This window comes from Halyomorpha halys, unplaced genomic scaffold (genome assembly GCF_000696795.3).
Source record: "Halyomorpha halys isolate HHAL.00 unplaced genomic scaffold, Hhal_1.1 Scaffold186.1, whole genome shotgun sequence".
Lineage (NCBI taxonomy): Eukaryota > Metazoa > Arthropoda > Insecta > Hemiptera > Pentatomidae > Halyomorpha > Halyomorpha halys.
This window is the reverse complement of record NW_027116002.1, coordinates 943,319-964,072: the sequence shown is the minus strand read 5'-3', so window position 1 is coordinate 964,072 and position 20,754 is coordinate 943,319. Positions and strand designations below refer to the sequence as shown.

General features: G+C 29.9%; 1 protein-coding gene across 3 annotated transcripts in view; it reads right to left on the bottom strand.

Moving 5' to 3' along the window:
- bdg (bedraggled) overlaps nucleotides 1-19,142 on the bottom strand; it is a 237,767-nt gene extending 218,625 nt beyond the window's left edge. For 2 of the 3 annotated variants that reach the window (XM_067052937.1, XM_067052939.1), the window contains exon 1: nucleotides 19,038-19,135. The gene's annotated coding sequence lies outside the window, so the exon portion shown is untranslated. Of the gene's footprint in view, nucleotides 1-19,037 lie in introns of all 3 variants that reach the window. The other variant, XM_067052938.1, reaches the window with a different exon arrangement.
- Nucleotides 19,143-20,754: the final 1,612 nt, after the last annotated feature.

The window sequence follows — 20,754 nt, the reverse complement described above, 5'->3', positions numbered from 1 at the left end:
ATTATTAATCTTGACATGTATATATGTATGTATTTAATAAACAAATTTGACAATTTTTTAATTTATCGGATAATCAACTGAGGAATATAAAACATTAAACAAGAAATCTGCAGGAGAGTAGTCATGAGGAACACCGACGAATACGTGGAAGGTCACCTATGATGTAAATCAACTGAATATTTAAATAGTTAAAAAAAAAAAAAGAAAAGAAGAACAAATTCTGGCATGGAGACAAAAGAGAATGGAAAAATTTCACATCGCTCAAACCTCCACAAATGTTGCCTTCGTATAATAGTGCGATTGAATCAATATATGTCTTGAATAGAAATTTATTTCAACTTAAATTCAAATTCTGAAACTACGCAAAAACTTATAGTCACGCAAATGTAACAACGAAATCTTGTTGTTTCGGTTCTTCTTTACTTTTATTCTACAAACAGTTATATTCTGCATCAGAAAAACAGGAGTTTTATGATTTTCATGAAATAAAAAAAAAAAGTATCAAACACGAAAATCCTAACCTTATGTTGCACTTTTTTTTTTTTTTTTTTTTTTTTTTTAAATTTTGTATTTCAATACTTTACATTATAGGAAATGAAATAGCCTTTGCTTCTCTCAGTTGGACCTTGGTAGGAATTAGAATTTGAAAAATTTGCTAACCAAAAATAATCAGAATTCATGTCATCGCGTGGCTTTTGATTCAAATGTAAGCTCAGTGGTCGATCTCGAAACTTCGTGGTAATCGGATGATTGGAGGGTTTAAAGCTAAAACTTCGAGTCCCCACTCGATTTAGTAGATATTCCCTTTCCCCGGTCCTTCAATTTTAGGAAATTAAAAATTCAACAATGAATGAAATTGTGTGTATATCAAGAGGAATATAATATTTAGATATCTATATAATATGGTGTTTTACAATATGATTGTATACAACAATTTTAAATATGATACATAAATCCAAAAGAAAAAAAATCCTTACTGTCGAATACTGGACGAGAACCATACGCTTTTGCGCCTGCGAAAAAAAATTAATTTTTAACACAAGACGTTTCCTCTATTGTACTTTATTGTTAGTTTTCACCAAAGGGGAAAGCTAAGAGCTTGCGGACTATATGAAGGCACTTGAGCAACTCTTAACGCTTTGAAGAAGTAGGTTACTCATAGCCTGAGGAGTTAATTAAGCATACAATATATCCGACAATAGGTTAACTAATCTAAAAATAACATGTTTTGCCTTGGAGAAAAATATTCTTTAGTGAATAATGTTCTAACAAGACCTTATCTCCGAGGGCTTTGAGAAGCTTTTGTCCTGAGGAGAAAAATTATATAACGTGTTAAGTCCTACGGTGAATGAAGGGCTAGAGATAGAATTGTCTCATTCTGGACCTTAAAGCTCTGTGCACCAACCGTGTCCTATCATAAACACTCATTTTATTTTTTATTTAGTTTATACCAAATATTTATTCCTTAAAACAGCAATTCACTCGTAAGTTCATAGTTTACAACCGGTGACGCTAATTGTCCAATTTATTGATATAAAATATATATTAAATGATATGAAATTCAAAAATATGAGCACACTTTATCGACAAACACAATGTAGTAACATAAAGACGAAGTTCTGTTTTCTTGATTTCGAGACATTTCTCCAATTTTCAAAAACAACAAGTTTGATAGCTTTGACCCAGATTCTATCAAGGTTTGTAGCGGTAAATAATAAAGCTCACCAAATAAAACCTAACCATTATCGTCAATAAACAAAGTGAGTCGCATTGTGACTATTGTAGCGACTTTCTTATAAAGAGTCAGAACTTTCACAATCTATTGTTAGATGACAGCCGCTTCAACTCCCTTTTTTTCCGGGCATTTCTTTTTGCATCGTATTGTCCACGAAAACAGGCTCAATCAAGCTCAAAATCATGATTAAATCAGGAAGAAAGCTCAGAAAATAATTTGAAAAGAAATAGAATCTTAAAGTGAAGTGAGTGAAAAATTACGTAGTTGGTATAAATATACCTATAATTCCTTTATTGTTCCTTAAGAAAGAGAGAGAAACACTTTATTAAAAATGTTGTGCTATCCAACTTCATTCTCACACATAGCTTACTCATAACTAGTAAAGAACAATTTCTCTAAAGACTATTAATATAAATAGACAGAGCTTAAAAAAATATAAATAATCTCACTATAAAAATTATGAATTATGTGCTAAAATCATATATATATTTTTTATTATCCTTTTTTTTTCTTTACATATTTCAATTGTTTCTGTCTTTTTATCGCTCTTTATGTGTTTTTAAAATTTTTTCCATTATTTTAATTTTAAAAACTCTTTCCATCAAACATAAAACAGAATTATATTCCAAATTATAAACATTTTAAACATAGAAAAAATAAACATGGTCGTTCTCAATTAAGGTCTATTAAAATTCGAAAAAAAAGTTCTAATATATGCATTAAAAAAAAAAAATAAAATAAAATAAATAAGACTGAGCAAAGTAGTAAATAAAATAATACTAAAAAACATGAAAAGACATACATACATCACACTATGCGAATTTTAGAGAAAAAAAACATTAAGCAGAATACAAAATCAGTGTACCTGTACAACTTATAAAGGTTTAGGGGTTCAGTGATTTGTAAGAAAGTACAGTTTCTTAAACAACGGTTATACAAGTAGGTGATTTGTTCAAGACAATGATCAAAAATCAGATTTTTTCCCAATTAAGGGTTCACCAATATATGTCCTGGCACACCAGGGAAATAGGCATATGGCTATCTATATTAATCGAATCGAACCGAACCATCAATAATTATTACATAATAAATAATAATAATAATGGTCATAGAAATAAGGAAAACAATTTAAATCATTATAAAAAATTAATAGACAGAAAAATAAATTAAACTTGAGTAAAAGAAAAATAAATCATCATGAAAAATGTAGACCCATATACATATAACATAAAATATATACTTTCTTCCTAAAGGGCTCTGAATCAAGTTAGCTCCCACTTGTGCAAGGAATTTTAATACTTTTAAAAGACTAATACAGGGTCAAGTTGAGGAAGAATAAACATATATTAGATAACATGTAGTGTGACTTCATTCTTAAAAAAAATAGGAAAATAAGAACTGGAAATCTACCGTCAATTTGATACCACCAGCTTGCAAAGCCAACTACCCTTGAAACGTTTCAGAGTAATCAAACAAAGGCCTGATGACAAGTAAAAGTTACGGATGCAGTTCATGGAACGGATCAGTTGAAGAATCAAGACCAAGGGTTCTGATCCTAATCCAACAATGGCTCTTGTGTTCAACAAGAAGAGAGTGCTCTGAGCAGATTGGAGATAAAAGTCGTCCAAAAGGATTTAGTTCAAGTGTTCAAGAGCTGAATCGACCTATGTTCAATCTCATATGTAATAAGTACATTAACTGTATGAGTAAAACTATAATTCACTATTTAATTCTACATAAATCAAATTTGTGACTGATAATTTTTCTATAGAAATTATAAAATTTCGCAGAATAATTTAGGACCGGTTTTAGGATCAGTAGTTGGGATTAATCTCGAAACATATCTAACTTAAAAAACTTTATCAATTTTATGTTAAACTAGCTAACTCTATGACTTGCTGTAGTCTAGTCCCTTAGCTGAATATTACGTCATATGATAGGTCAGGTCAGGTCACATTGGAAATTTTATTGACTTTAGACTTAACTGTGGAACAGTTAAGTAAATTAATAAAAAAGTAATAAATTTTAATTTAATGATTATTTGAAGCAATTTTGATAATATTGGTAGGTGATAATGTCACATTTTAATTTATTACTTAGTAAAATTACTGTACAACTGTAGACCAAAAAAGATTATACAAGATAAACTTCCGAACAAAGAACTGAAGAAATAATACAAGGGGTCAAAGAGAGAGCGAGAAAGAGATAGTTTCAGAAAAAGAAAGATGTTTACTGCACAATCATTATTTCATTGACCCACAATTAAAAAGAAAAATTACAGAAACATGTCTAAAAAAATAAACACATTCCAGCATTTTGAAAAAGAAAAAAAAAATAGAGACTACATCAGACCAAACATCAGTAGTCATACGGAGTAATACATTTCCCCCACAAAGTGGTGTAAACGCGATTTATATTTTTTTCTTGTAACTCGAAAATTAGCATTTTTGTAGATAGGTTTTTTTTACAATATTTTTGTATTATATTTAATTTTTGACCAACTAGCGACACCGCCAGAGAGGTACCTTTTCGTTTCCTGTCAAAAGCTCAAAAAGAACTCCCATCTAACAGAATTGTCACTGTAAAAAATTATGAAAATTAAGGAAATCACATTAATTTGTTTTATGGTAAAATATGTACATATCTTGAAGTTATTCTTTTAATTTATACAACCTTTAGCCAAAACACTGTCATAAAATCACATAAATACTTCTACTTTTTTTTTTTTTTATTTATTCAGAAAATCCCGGTGAAACCCTCGATCAAACTTACCACACTGTCCTAGACTACTTATGTAACTTCTCATGGAGTAGCACGTTTGTATAGAATAAAAAATATAAAACATTTCTAATTCCAAAAACTAATAGTACAAGAGCCAAAGAGGAGAAAAAATTCAGTTATTTTACCCCAATTTTTGACTACTTTAATGAAAACTATGTATAGTTACTACTCAAAATTGATGAGTCTGCCAAGGGGAAATAAAAAATGGGGGCTTTTTAAAAAACGATAAAAATAATTAATTTTTCACTCGGACCTCTATATCTTTATAACTACCGACAATAGTAGAAAATCTAAGAGTACATCATTTAAAGTATAGTAAATTTCCTAAACTGTAAGCCCTAAAAGGGCTATTTACGTTTAATAGTTCTCGAGATATAGCTTTTCAAAAAGCAATATTTCATAAAAAAAAGTTGTACGGAACGTACTGAAAGATCAGTAGTTATAGAATTTATTTTGAATAATCTATATCTCAAAAACCATTTGACGTACAGATGTCTATTAGCACTCAAATTAAAACTAGTTTAATGAGCTATGAAGTAGTTTTTGTCGTCGTAGGAGTAGTAGTTTTCATAAAATGTGCAAAAATAAATTAATTTATAGTTGTTTGGACAAATTTTCATTTGCCAAATTTATATTCATATGCGAATATCATAAAAACTACAGCTGCTACAAAGATAAACGTCATAAACTATTTTATAGAAAATTTAACTAGCTTTAATTTGAATGCTGGCAGACATCTGTACGTCCTATGGTTTCTGAAATAAAGTTTTTCAAAACTCTAACTTATTGTCCGAACAACTATAAATCAATTTATTTCAGGAAATATCATGGAAACTGCTATTCCTCTGAAGGTAAAGGTCATAAACTATTTTATAGTACGTTAAACTAGCTTAAATTTGAGTGCTAATAGACATCTATACGTCACATAGTTCTTGAGATATAGATTTCTCAAAATAAATTAACTAACTACTAATCTTTCAGTAGATTTTTAAGAAAGTTTGCTTTTTAAAAAGCTATATCTCGAGAACTATTAGACCTAAATAGCTCTTTTAGGTCTAATATTTCAGAAAATTTACTTTTCTTTGAATAATGTTCTTTTAGATTTTCTAGTGTTGTCGGTAGTTTTTAAGATATAGAGCTCCGAATGAAAAATTAATATTTTTAAGGTTTTGAAACAGCCGCCATTTTTTATTCTCCCTACCAATACTTGGCAAACTCATCAGTTTTGACTAGTAATTATACATAGTTTTTATTAAAGTAATCAAAAATTGGAATGAAATAACAGCCGGCTCTTGTACTATATTGTCCGTCAATAAGAACTGTTGAGTGAAGATGCTTGAGACAGTTGAGGAAACGTAAGAGCAGAATAACCGGTATGGGCAAGCTTTGTCTCCCTGACTTCACTAACCGGGCATCTTTAACTGCTTGGTTGTTTTCATCTTTCTAGGTGGGCAGACGGATCTAGTATGACGGCGAATAAGCACTTGAGTAGTAACTTCAAAAGCCTAACAGAAATATTTGATTTAACTTCATACTTATTCATGATTTTAGGATGAATCATTATTAATATGTGTGTTGGGATTATTACATAAAATAAATAAACATAAAACCAAGATCAAAATTAAAGAAAAACGCGCAAAAGTATGTAAAGGTTTATATAGCAACTTTCACGAAAGTTATGAATCTAAGTGATCACCAAACCCAGATAATTATAAGTTTATCCTGAATTTAATAGGACAATAGGAGCAAAATAATGAATGTTTATCATTTCTACTAACTCGAAAAGATAACTTTAAGATTTATCATTGTATTTACCGTAGTGCCGCATTATTCAAATCACGAAAGAATTATACGTTGCAATCTTGTTATCTCAAAATTAAATAAAGGCAGCATTCCACTTCAAAAGTCCAATTTAACCACAATTCAGAGAAAAATGTGAAGGATTTGATGTATTTCTTATTAAAAGACGGGTTGTACGTTAACATTTCAGAAGAGTTATTTGGAATTTTTATTTTTATTTTTGAAAGGCCGTGAACAGAGGTTTAGGTGACAGAATATCTGCTTGTTACAAGTTAACAATCAGGGGCCTGTTTCATAATGAAAGCTAATACTATTAGTTGATAGTACAAATGTAGAAACTAGTGTGATAATAATACTAATACTTATCTTTTACATGATAGGGATGACTATTAGTGATATTACAGGAATTAAAAAATACTAAAGTAGAAGTTATTATTGTACAAGCCTGTGTAATTGAATTAAGATAAATCTACAAGACTAATAGTATTAGTTTGTACTTTATTATGAAACAGGGCCCAGGTCTATTTTTAATAAACGTGTTCTGAAAACGCAATTGCTGTCCTAGTTTTTGGTATATTTACAATTAAATAAATACATTTTGAAATAATTGGTACCTGCCTCCTTATTTTTCTATAAAACCTTCGTTAATTATACTCCATTGGTTCAGTCAGTAATCTTTGTTTATTATTGTAGGGTATGTTAGACGAGTTCCATTTATTTGTATATGTTCCTCAATTATTTTAGTGTTTTTTATAAATGACTATTCTATGTAGTTATTACATTTGTGCTCAAGAGCATATTTGCGTTTAGCACTTTATTATAAATAAATATAGATTATTTATTTGAGATTAAGTGAATCAACAGAAACGGAACGCCTTAATTCTGACAGACGCAACACACACAGCTTGAGCACTGTTCTCCCTGATCTATTACCAAAATGTGAAGAGGAGCATGGTGCAAGTTGGAGGAGATACTACAGAGCATACATCATCACATTCACTTTTCTATTTTCCGATTTTTCCTATTTTATAGAGAAAATAGTACGGACTTAGTATTTTTTTTTTATTGTTTTTATAGGATTTCTTTCACGAAACTTGATTAAGTCCTAATTATTTAAAGTACAGTCGACTAAATATCATCAACATTTCGTTTATTTGTGTGGTATGATATCAAATACTGAAACGATGAAAGTTTCAAAACTCAAATTGACATCAGTTTTCGGGCTTGTCACCAGAAAAAAAAGTCGAATTCAAAGATGGGGAATACATAAATTCTCACATAAAATGACAAACGTAAAACTAGTGTATAAAACAGATATTTCAATAGTGAAGTCAACCACTTTCACCAAATAATTTTATTTAATTTTTGTGAACTTCCATCGCCACCGTCATGGAACTACTACTGATGTCATTACTCTATTTGATGGATACTATCCCAAACATGTCTTCTAAAACTTTTGTCAAGTAGTGATTTTGATACATAAATATACCGCGCTACATCCCATACCTTCCTCCAAAAGTCTTCACTAGTTATGTAGTAGTAGATCTACTGCTGCATTTTTCCAGTTCCAAACTCCAAGAAGGAACCGCGCATCTCCCGACATTGTGACCTCCCATCCAACGTTGGGTCGACCAACTAGTCTTTTATCATTTAGTTTCTCAACCACCATTCTCTTTAGATGGGTAGCTTAATCCATTCGAGCGAAGTGTCCGGTCGATTTAATTCTTCCCAATTTTATGAACCTGTTGTTTCTCTCACACATGAGGAGTCTATTTTTATGCCCAGGCCTCACTAAAGTAAATTTAAAGGGGTGGATAGTGGGAAATTGTGTGAGGCAAAAAGAAACAGTCAGTTTAAAATAAATTTCGCTGCAGGAAAGGCAGGCAGAGCTGGATGAAGACAGAAACGTCAGATCCCTGGAACACAATGACGACCGAACCATTACCAGTTCCAGGGTCACGAAGCGGCAGATCTACAACTCATGGCGTCATTAATGTATCTTTAAATAGGAACCTACACAATGGTCTTTGTAGTGTCGTTCGAGATGGCAAACGCGTTTACCTACGAGGAATTCCAGGGGCTAAAATTAAGTTTTCTTGTTGCTTAACGGAATTTTCGTAAAAAAACATTTCAAGAAAATAAATATTTCAAAAATAGAAAAAAATATATTAAGCAAGAATGTAAAAGTATAAGAGAGCATAGGATAAGAGAACAGATATTGTAAACAATTACCTCCTACGTATGGAGTAGGTTTTATCCACAATTCAATTTGAAATGGATTCTTTAAATGCATTATAACTGTTAGTTTCAATGAACGAAATTTTAACTGGGTTTACAGAAGAGTAAGAGTTTGAGGACGACCTGAATCTACGTTAAGGCAAAGTGACGAAGCGATAATTTCCATATTTAATGATATAATAAAATTGCAAATCAACTATATGCCTACATCAATAATTAATGAAGACGTTATAGTTTAGTATACAATGGTTTATTATTATCTTTAAGTACTAAACAGAGGTACAATTGTTTCCGAACATTTGGCATCATACGCAAATGGTTGCAGAATACAAAGTTCTCAATGAACTTGAATAATGATTTTAGTCATCCCATACGAAACTCAGTTCTCAGCCGATTGTAATCATATTTAATTCGATTCTTAAATTATTACTAGAACACAAATAAAAGTCTTTCAAAAATGTGAGAACTTACCGAGTTTAGGTAGAGAAAGTCGGTGGACGTTCAAATGGGGTTTTATAGGTGTTTGGGTTTTTCCATCAATTCCCAAGTACGTTCCTAACGTAAATTAGGTTCTGCGTTTTAAAGACATAAAATAAACCGTTTTTTAGACAGCACACGAATTAGGCACCGGTCCGACCTAATGTTAGCTTCCGTAGTGACATGTTTGTTATAGGATAATTACCTTAAGTTCTTTCCCATACCCAAGATTTTTTTTTTTTTATGGAGCTTGGCCATTACTGATTAAATGGAATGTTATTTACTTCATTAAATAACTTACTAAGGTATAGTCATCAATAAATAAATATTGTAAAAAATATTATTTACAGTTTATATACACATAGGGTAGATAACGTATTTAGGCATTTATTGCAATCTAACCGTTCGCCGATTGAGTGAATTATTCAACAAGATACCGTGAATGTTTTGAAACAAATTGAGTTCCAGATCCAGAAAATGATTGGATTTAGTCCTCAGTATGTGCTTATATAACAATATTTTGAAATAAAGACTTAACAAATTTATAGTTTTTATTGCTTAAATTACACAGTAATATTTCAGGGATGTTTTGAACAATTTAAGCTGATATATTGAAAAAATACTGCACTAAATATGTTTAGCCAGTCCAGTTGTGAATATATAACGAAATACCAAAAGGCTCAACCAATTTCCAATTTCCATGTCTCATATTATTCAGACCACGGAGCTTGCCTGAAACATCCATTTATGTTGGGATTAGAATAAAATGAATTAAAAAAGGTGATGAAAGGATTTTTCGCAACAGATCACATCTAACTATTTATTAATCTTGGTTTTGTTCGTAACTTCATTGAGTGCTTCTGTAACATACTAACTTTATTTTAAAAAAAATTATTTTAGTACTTTCTTCTACATGAATTCTAAGCTTAAGAGAGACGTATTAAAAATTGAAGCCTTTTGAAGAGAATATTAACTATAAAATCGTTTTGGCTCAAAGATGTTTTAGCATCGCAGTATTCCTCCACCTACATTTAAAAGAAAACAAATAGATACATTTAAATATTAGTTGGAATTCCTCCAGCAGTGTGTAGTCTCAGGGGTTAATTGGGAGCGACCCCAACAGTTGACATTTCGGTCATCCACTCCATTTTTCTAATTATACCTTTCAGTTCGTCCGGAAAAAACTAAAATGTCAAAGCTACGGTGGGTTCGAAGGGCAATCAAATAAAAAAAATGCTCAAAATTATTACGAAATTTCTATTCCGTATATAAATTATTATCCGTATAAAAATTACACGGTATATTATCTCTATAGTAATTTTTTAAACCTGACATACATTTAGATTTCTATAGCAGTTTTAATTTAAAAAAGAATAATAGTATTTTTCATTGTTTAGCATATTGATCCCATAACCATTTATAATTTTTCTATATCTTAATAAATGGTCCAGATATAAGCAAATGAAACCAAACAGGAATGAAAAAGATAGTCATTTTTTAAAAGAAAATTGCACATATAAGGATTATAAGGATCGTCCCAGGGTGATCTGCGATTTTGGTACCAAATAAAAAAAAAAAAAAAATTGGCCTATTATTTACAGAGAAAAGTTACTTAATGTGAACGGTGTACCGACGGATTTTTTAAAATTCCATTTTTGGACTCAATGAGTATTGAAACCTAAAAACTCAAATTTTATGAACGGAAGTAGGTCAAATATATTTTTTTCATGACTTGTGATTATGAATATCTTTATATGTACACTAAATATACCTACCTATAATGAATATCCTTGAGATTTTTATTTTTCTATTATAATCACTTTTGTTGAGCTTCCTATGTTCGTAATTATTACGTCCATTGCACAGTTGGGAAATACTTAGAGAGGAGTTTCAGGCGGTAAATCATTTTTTGTTTCTACAAATTACAATTACTGTAACACTAAATTAATAGCCTTCCGAGGAACTATTAAAAATAAAATTTTCTGAGGATATAGACCAACAAAAAAAAATTAAATAATTCAATATAACAAAAACTAAAATAATATAAAATGATAACTAGGCTCTATATTTATGTTTATATTAAAATAACAAAGAAATCTGTCAAAAAAAAAAAAAGTCAGTTCAAAACTACAAGTAATATCAAGGATAAAACCTTTGAAATAACGTTTCATGATTTAAAAAGTTCATTTTATTTCTAAAACAGTTTAGAGCACTTATCAACCTGAAGTATGAAAGCGATGGATAATGAGAAAATCTCGTATTCAATTCGCAACCTAAAAAGCCGACAAGGATACTAACTAATCAGCTACGAAAAACATCTTTATACAGACTCAGTAACCGATTTCCATATTAATAGCTTCAAGTGACATGAATGTAGATAATACCAGCAAACTGTTATTGATACGTATCTTGAATCTGATTCCTGGCTTTCAAATTTTGATTACTTCCAAATAACCAATATAATAAAAAAATTGTTTTGTTCTAGTTGAAAGATATTTGGATTTTTAAGCGGGACGATCGGACTTTTTTCAGTTTCTTTTTCGATAAATACGTAAATGTACCGAAAAGAATAGCTCCTTTTTTCAAGTCGAAACACATTGAGGCAAAAATGAGCACAGTGCGAACATTGGTTTTTAAGATACAGAAAACTCTTCAAAAATGTATTATTTTCGCCAAAAAGTCAAATTTTCCTAAATAACTCTTATTTTGTGAGGTTTGGTGAAAAATGTTCGTTCTAACAGTCATGCAGAATGAATTGAAAGTAAATTTAATTATCTTTCATCAAAATAAAAAAACAAATTAGTCCCAATGTATATAATAATATAATTATTATATTTGTCTAATAATCTTTATATATTTGTTGTTTTTTTAAATCTATTTGTTTATTGTTTTTTTTTAAACTGATCTACTACTGTGACTATTGTGTCTCTGATTTGATTTGTATATTGATATCTAATGATAAATTCTTTTAACTTTTTAACGTAACAAACGTGGGCTGCGCATCAATGGAGAAATGAGGTATGAGAGAGAGAAATAGTGAGAATAAAGTTGCCAAATAAATGAAAGAAGATTGTCAAATAGAATAAAATTGCAAAAATAGGAAAAAAATATTCACAATATATTGTATCTAGTGTATAGAATATAATTGATAGTAAAAGGGTAGAAAAACATTGTTCTTATATTGTGTTAATTTATGTATATATATCTCCAATCATGGATTGATTAGTATGCTGTGTAGATGAATAAAAACAATAAAAACTGAAATTGTAGAGAAAATAATAAAAAGATTAATTCATTTTAATTTTGTCAAAAGTAATAACAAATCTCTTTATTGCAAAGTAAATTGCAGATCACAAATTTAGTTCTATGTTGTTTAAGATTAATAAATCATATTTTAGGAAAATATTTAAAAATTAATAAGATGAGGAAAAAAATAACTTTGATTACTGTTTGTTAAGAAATTTATTTATGTCACATAGGAAACTGCTTCTTAATTTTCATACTACTATATTTTATAATTACTTTTTCTTTTTCTTGATTAATATACTTTTCTATTTTTCTATAGTATCGTTATAGGTAGCCCATAAAGAAATCTGTTAAAGTTATAGGACACTGCTGTTTCCCAATAAAATGTCCGTAATGGAATTTCAAAAATAATAAGAAGATCTAGCATTCCTAGGTCTGGTTGTACTTTTAATTTAAAGGTTCCTTTTTTTCTAACTCATTCCATATTGAAGAGGTCCTTGTGAACCTAGGGCAAACATTCTCAACAAAACCATTTTCTTTAACCACTGAATAATGGCCTATATATTTTTTCTATACATTATTTCTGTTTAGAACGACAAGAATTTAAAGTTAATTGCTCTAATCCTTACAATACAAAATCATTCGTAAAATCCTCAATGCTCCTAACTGTCACAAATAAAATCATCTATAAAGGCCTTAATGTTTCATATATAACCGATCTAGTCCGAACCAGACATTAATTCTTCCATTATAAACTCTCTTACCACTCAAGCCCACTAGTCTCTAAACTTGCTTCCGCCTTCCATTTCTTTACAATGTAGAAATATTATTAGAGTGCTACTAATGGGTAGTTTCTCGACATACATGTATCATGATCTTAAAATAAAATTTACTAAATGTATTTGTATGATAATACAGTTGTAAATTGAATAAATGAATTAAAAAATTATATTTTGAAGAAAAATAGGAAAATCTAAGGACATTCTTCTAGGTATTAAAATTTCAAGTTGTTAATTAGGTATTTATAAGACAAAAAATTTATTAAAAAAACAACTCAAAACACCTTAATTTTATTTCTTTCAAAGCAATGTACCACTGTTTTTAAACTCTCCTATCGGCTTTATGAACCAAAAGTATGTTTATGTATGGTAATTAAAATCCTTGATGTGCAGTTCTTCACACCACAGCTTCCTGGATACAAAAAGTAAATTTTAGTTCTAATTGAAATGTGTTTGCCCATTTATTAATTTTTAAATATTATTGCCTTCTAGCTATCGTTAATTGCTAACTAACAAAGACGATAAGTTCCTTTCATAACTTAATAACAAAGAATTAACAGAGTTAAAAATAGTAAATAGGAAACTAAATAAGAAATCCTTGAGATGAGCTCCGTTGCATGCTGATTAGCTACTAGCATACTGCTAATGTTTATTTCGTTTCTTTGCTAACCTTGAATGCTAGTTTAGTAGGGTGAAATTGATATTTCAAATTATTATTCAATCTTAGTCAGACATCTAAATTGAATTAAATGTCATTTTAAAGTCGTATCTCCACGTAGTGGCAAATTATGCATAACAAAATATATGCCTACAGATGCATTGAAAGGCTTATAATTTTACCTGAATAAAACTGTGTTTTAGAATTTCATTTTAATCGCCGTATAAATGAAGTTCACTAAGACGTAAGATAGGTAGTGTTGGATCTGACTTCTTGATGTGGATTTTGACGCTTTTTTATAAAGTATCTAGGCAGGGATCAAAGGTGTTTTCGGAATCCAGCTTCCAAGTTTATTGGGACTTTTTAATAATTATAACAATAAATTAAGAAATAATTAATAAAAAATTATGACGAAAAAAATTACATCGATATCTTGAGGATTAGAAAGCCGAGATGGAAAAGCCATCGAACGGATGAGGCCGTTAGTTCTGGGTCATTATGGGCTCTTTTCTTTTGCCATCAGATAGCCAAACCATGAGTCAGCCGCAAAAGGCCTCTTCCAGCGGTTAACTATTGCCCAACTTGAAAACCACTTCCTGCACTATCTACATGCCACCATTGTTCTAACATTTAGAAAGAAACGAAAGTAAGAACAATTACATGAAAATTTGAATAGTAATTTTAATTTTAAATTAAAAACGATCCGTAACCGTTTGTATTAGACCTAATTTTGAGTCCTTTAGAAAGGAGGAGTAGTCTTGATGACCCAAAAAATCATTTCGGTTGGTTGTGCCAGTGACGGTTGTGATAATGACGACTGACTTTTTTAAATTCTCCTAACAAAATTTGTTAAAATTAATATATTTGGAATAGCTGAACCATATTTTATTAATAAATATATTTTTGATACAATTTAAAAACTATTGATAAAATAATAATTATTTGAAGTAAAACAATCACCTGCATTATGAATATTTTTTTGTTTTCTGAAAATATTCAAATTTGGATTTATTCCCTTTTTCATTTCCATGATGATCGAGATCAGGCCTTATTCATCATTCTTAAATAAACAAATATATTAGTTCTTACGTGCGATCTTTTGTAAGGTAGTAATTATGATTTATTTTATATTTATAATATTTTCTGTTATTTAATAATCTATAATTTTCTAAATCCGGAAGGGGACAAAGCCGGTATCATACAGATACCAAATTTTCTTAAAATATTTCTTAATTCGAGGATGGAAATGAAAATAATGTGTACGAATGGCAACGATCACTATGACAAGATTACAAATTTCTAAAATTGTTTTGAAAGAACTTATTAGGCGTTGATATAAGTGACTGAAGGTGAATCTGAATGAAAACTGATGACTATAGTAAACATGAAATAAAAGGTTTTGCTTATTTTTCAGACATTTATGATACAACATACATTTTGATTAAAAATATATCTAATTTAATTTCTTCCTTTTGCATTGAACAACTCAGGATTATAAATAAAAACATTGGTAATGGTCACAAAACGTTTTCAACATTTAATTATAATTATAATATTTCAATAAAATTTATAGACATTACAATGAATGCCAAATTATGACAATATACACCAATACTGGAGTCGGGCTACATATATAATATAATGTATAACTTTTAACAAAACAACTATTTGCAGTCGTCAAAAAGCTTCGCGGTTTTGCCAAGGGGATAAAAAAAACCTTCCCAACCGGATCAGGTATACCCTTAGTCGAGCATCTGTTTCCAAAGAGGTTTATAGAGATAATTCCAGATTCTCTGGCGAGTAAACCGATACTAGCGAGAAAAGGGTCACACAAGGAAAAATGTGAGTTCCTGTTTCATTTATTCACTTTTACTTGATAACGGTACATCGTACAGAATGTGTACGAAGTTTGAATTCACCATAAATATGTATGTATAAGTTAGTAGCGATCAGTTCCAGTTTCAATTATATCCATTAGTGAATCCAGTGAATATGAATCTTTGAAAATCACACACGCAATGCCACATACTATGATATTCTGGATGGACGGAATGGATCCAGTCGGGAATAGGTCCCCTATTGCCCAATGGAAGTTACATTGTCCTCAGTGATTCCACTTTCAGGCGGCATGGAATACAGATTTTTGTCTGTTGATTTAATATAAGGAAATCTTTCTTGGCTCAAATAACAGGGCAAGGGCATGTAAAATTGGATAAAAAGTTAGTTGAGACCTAATCATAAGATAAATCACCTACAACGGACAAACCTAAGCCATTGGCACATATAGTTTAATATCGTTCATTAAAGCCTTATTTTATTTTTATTTATTTATTAATATTTACTGCTATATTTAAAATATATACAATCAATAAATTTTATGTACGTTATACAATGACAAGAACATGTGGAGACTGATATAACTCAAAGAACATTTCTAGAGGAGAAGATTTCGAGGTCATCTTTTCAGATGCCTAGGAGGGTTATCAGGTAATGAAGGAGAAGCCAGGCTAGAAACAAGTGGGTTTGGAAGGTTAGGGAGTTTATCATAGGACCATTAAAGCTACTCTAACATTAATTCCGAATCTTAGTAACATTCCTAGTGGACATCATTCATGAATACCCGTTCCACAAAGATATAATTCACACTTTTTTATTGTTGAGTCAAATTTTAACGAATTGAAAGCCAAAATCATATACGAATGAATAATATGAAATCTTTGAACCTACTTTATTTTATTAGAAATAGAGACACATTTCATTTTCATTATCATTAAGGCCGGCACTGGATATAAGCAGTTAGAACAAATACAATTAAAAATACAACTTGCTTCCATTTAGAACATCCCACTCTAGGCGGTCTATTCTTCAATACAATAATAGAGCTTTAAATAGAAAAATGATTAAATATTAAAGTACTCATATCCTCAAAAATAAATTAGCGCTCAATTAATTATAAACTAATAAACTAAAGTTTACTACTTACATAAAGAATCATTAAACATTTCTAAAATACAGCAAGAAAATTACTGAGTATGAAACTAATATAATTTTTAAAAATATGTAAGTTTGAACTAATTTTAACTATTCAAGGTATCTATGATCTTTTAAACATTAAAGATCAACGAAAGGTATTTGACCTGTAAACCAAAAATTAATAAAGAACGAAATGAGTTTGAAAAACACGTTTGTTAACTAACTAAAATAAGACAAGTCAAAGGTTTTTTTATTCCAAACTTCCTACATCGTAGTTTTGATTCCTACTTCAAAATTGAAGAACTGACATCAATATGACTACGATGAATATTAATTGCGACAAATTAAAAGCATTGTGATATGGCCTTACTTTTTTTTAAATAATTTTGTTGATACATTATCCTAATATCAAATATTGCTAATTCATTCGGTAAAATTAGTTTATTTAAGTTTTTTTAAGGATCCAGACAGATGAAGATTGTTTATTTATCAAACGAAAATTCCAGCAATTCATCTTCATTATTTAAACAAAAAAAGAAGCAATTTTTAAATAAAATTAATTCTAGATGGAATTAAAACGTAAATAAAACGCTACGTAAGTGGATAATAAATATCATTATGGATTAACGTCTAATAGTTCATAAAATATTTGAACTCCCACATTTCCAAACGTTAGATTCTAAATTATGCTTACATTGTGTTAAGAGTGCTCTGTATTTTTGAGGTGAAGTAATAGGAAGCCTTGATTATATATCTGTTAATAATATTGTTTTAATTTGTTTATTGTTAAATCACATCTTTGCTAAACAAAACAACGTTTCGGGAATTTTATTCCTATTATCATCACTTGATAAAACAACAAATCCCTCTAACAATCCAACATAAAGTTGTAGTTCAATAAAAATTACATATTTAATAAGTTTTAAATTGTATTTATATATTTTATATTTTTATATTAAAACTTACAGAGACAAATTTCAACAAATTAGTGTTATATACAACTTTTCATAAAGAACGTAATACAAATATTCGGCTTATAAGAAATGATAAATGATACACCATGGTCCATAACTGGAACTTTCTTATTTGACAATTCAGTTTTTTCGAATGTTTTATTCGCCATGAGTTTCCTTTAATCTCATTGATTTTTACGAGCACATCCGGTTACATAATATGCAGTAGTAGAAATATAGTATAATGCTGTGAAGGCCAATTTCATTGAGACAAAAAAATAAAATAAATCAGCAAAATATGGCACATCATTTAAACACCTTCAACAATTATTTAACATTCAATTGACTGCAGAAAGCTTGGAAGGTCTGCCTAAAACAATTTTATAAAAGTAGATCATTATTAAGAAGTTATTATGGGGAGTTGATAATTTTAATAAAATATAAAACATTGAGAGTATTCACCTTTAGATATAACCAATAGTGAACTAAGAAAGGAAAGAATTTTAGGAATAATTTTGTGTTTTGACATTAATGGTTTGTTATGTAGGAGAAATAAGGTCAAAGAACAATGAATGTATAAATAATACAAAAGAAAACTATTATATAATCAATAACTCAGTTTTAAATAAATACGAAAATAAATGCGTCTGTTGTGATGGATACATCATCAACCATTGATTTTTCCACCAGATGTTACACTTGAACTAACTCATAGACTTTAATGCCCCATGAAAGAAGGTGTAATTTCTACCAAAATATATTGTTCGTATAAATTTATTAAATCTCTTGGGAGAATTTAAATTATGAAGGCTTGTAGGGTTACATCGAAGATGTCTAGTGTAACCACCACCAAAGCAACTTCAACAAGTAAAAGAAAATTCAGTCTTAGAGGTAGTAGTGCTCAATATCTCAATGGAAAAAATTGTTTTGTTTTTTTAATTTAAATTTAATTAAATATTATTTAATTGCTACAATAATATTTAAATTTCCATTATAAAGATCTAAGACTGTAAAAATTTTGAAATTTGTTGTTAAAAATAGTAGGCCAGATATTTTTCAGTTTATTGAAATCCTTAACGTGTTTATTAAAAAAAAAAAATTATGAAAAAAAATATAGAATAATTTAACACAATTTTATACCAACAACAAATTTACTATTTGGAGATAAACCATTTACAAAAACAAATATCAATTGCATTAGGCTCTGCAAGGTTTGACAGCCCTTTTGATTTGTACCCGGATCTCCTCTGCTTCAGTTGACAACTGAATTCCTCAGATGAGACCACACACAGGAGTAAACCCACAAGACTAAGGTCGACCAACGGAAATGCTGATAGTGACATCTCACTGGAGTATTCAGAGATACACAATTAGAGAAGGATATGGCACTCACTCACCCTAATTCATACTCCGTGAGAACTTTTCCGCCAGAAAATGTAGCAGCTAACAATAGTAGCAATGGGAACTCCGCGCCCTAACAGCCACGTCACTCGACTGAGGCCACCACGGGACAGCGACGCCATCTACCGGCTGCAACTTGGGGTGGGCATTCCTTCATCTTGTGGGTGGTACGAGTCGGTTGGTTACGCTTATCTCTTCATGGTAAAGGACACGCATTTTATGATTTTAATAACATATCGAGTTAAAAAGGGATAGTTTTGCATAAGCGAACGACGCTAATGATACTCTGTCTTCAGTTTTTCAGCTCCCTAACTACCGGGACCAAAAGAAACCTGAGGACCCTAAACATCGGGGCCCCTACTCGGGCATTGGGACGGGGGACTGAAGGGTACAACTTGTCCCGGGTCCAGAAGCTAAAGGGACCTCCGATTATGTATAGATTTAATGCAAACTACATTTTATATTGAGGAAAATGTAATAATGAAAAATGTGGACATTTATTAACGGTTTATTTTGTTTCCTTAAAAACTAATAAATTCATAAAATTTGAAAAATTCAAAGATTTTTGTTCTTCATAGCCTCAACTCTACTCCCTATTTCAGTGAAACGAAATAAAAGGGCCTCATTCAGTATCATCCTACGGGCTTATGTACTGCTTGCTACATCACTGAACTCCTCTCGAATTTAGTGAAGTGTGAATAAAAAAGAAACTATATATTCAAATACATTTTTTATCCGACCATAATAAAAAAGTTTTGTATGTTCCTGTAATATATTTTACTTAGTTAATTTTTTTATTGAAACTATGTAATGTGTACTGATCTGTATATCACTACGATGTCAATTATTGTTATTTATATTATTTCATATAATATTTTAGCTTGCGTTTGCACAAAATTTCTTTTCCTCGGTACAAATATATTTAGAAAACAACTGGTCTGAAAGAATCAAATACGTTTGATGTTAGAAATTTTAAAATTTTATTTACAATTCTAATCCACAGGTCCAGACAGGGCTTGTGTATTGTCTTGTAAATTAGTAGTTAATTAAAGTTTAACTAATAATGCTATATGTTAAACAAAATTTCAGAGGTGAAGATTCAGATTTAGTAGAAAAAATTGTAACGAGGATAAAAAAGGAAACCTCGCGTTATTATTAAAGCAAACAATGGATTTAGAAAAAAAATATCTCAAGGGGGATATATGGAACATTAAAGTTCAGCGAAATATGGAACATTAAAGTTATTATTTTTTTAAAATAATGAAATTCAAATGAATTAATATAAAATTTAACATTAATTCTAGACCAAAAAAACTGCACAGTAGCCCAAAAATGAAATCTACAAACTTGAAATTCAATCTGCACCTTCTGGAATAAAAGGATTGATTAATTAACATGAATGTAAAATATAAATACAATTTACGACTCATGAAGTCGATTCCTAGTATACCTTAGTATGTAAACAATATACCTCATCAATAGTTCGACTTCTTTAGCTCTTGAATACTGAATGACCTCTTGAGAGACATGAACTCAATTCATCCTACCAAACATATTTTGTTCTACAATCATAGTTGAAATCTCGAAACAAAACAGAAAAAAGTGGAGTATATAACGTGTGAAATTTATTTTGTTGGATATGATTCGAATAGTACAAAAGATGGCTACAAATGGCTCGAAAGGTTTACTTTTTAGCAAGAATGTTGTCTTCTT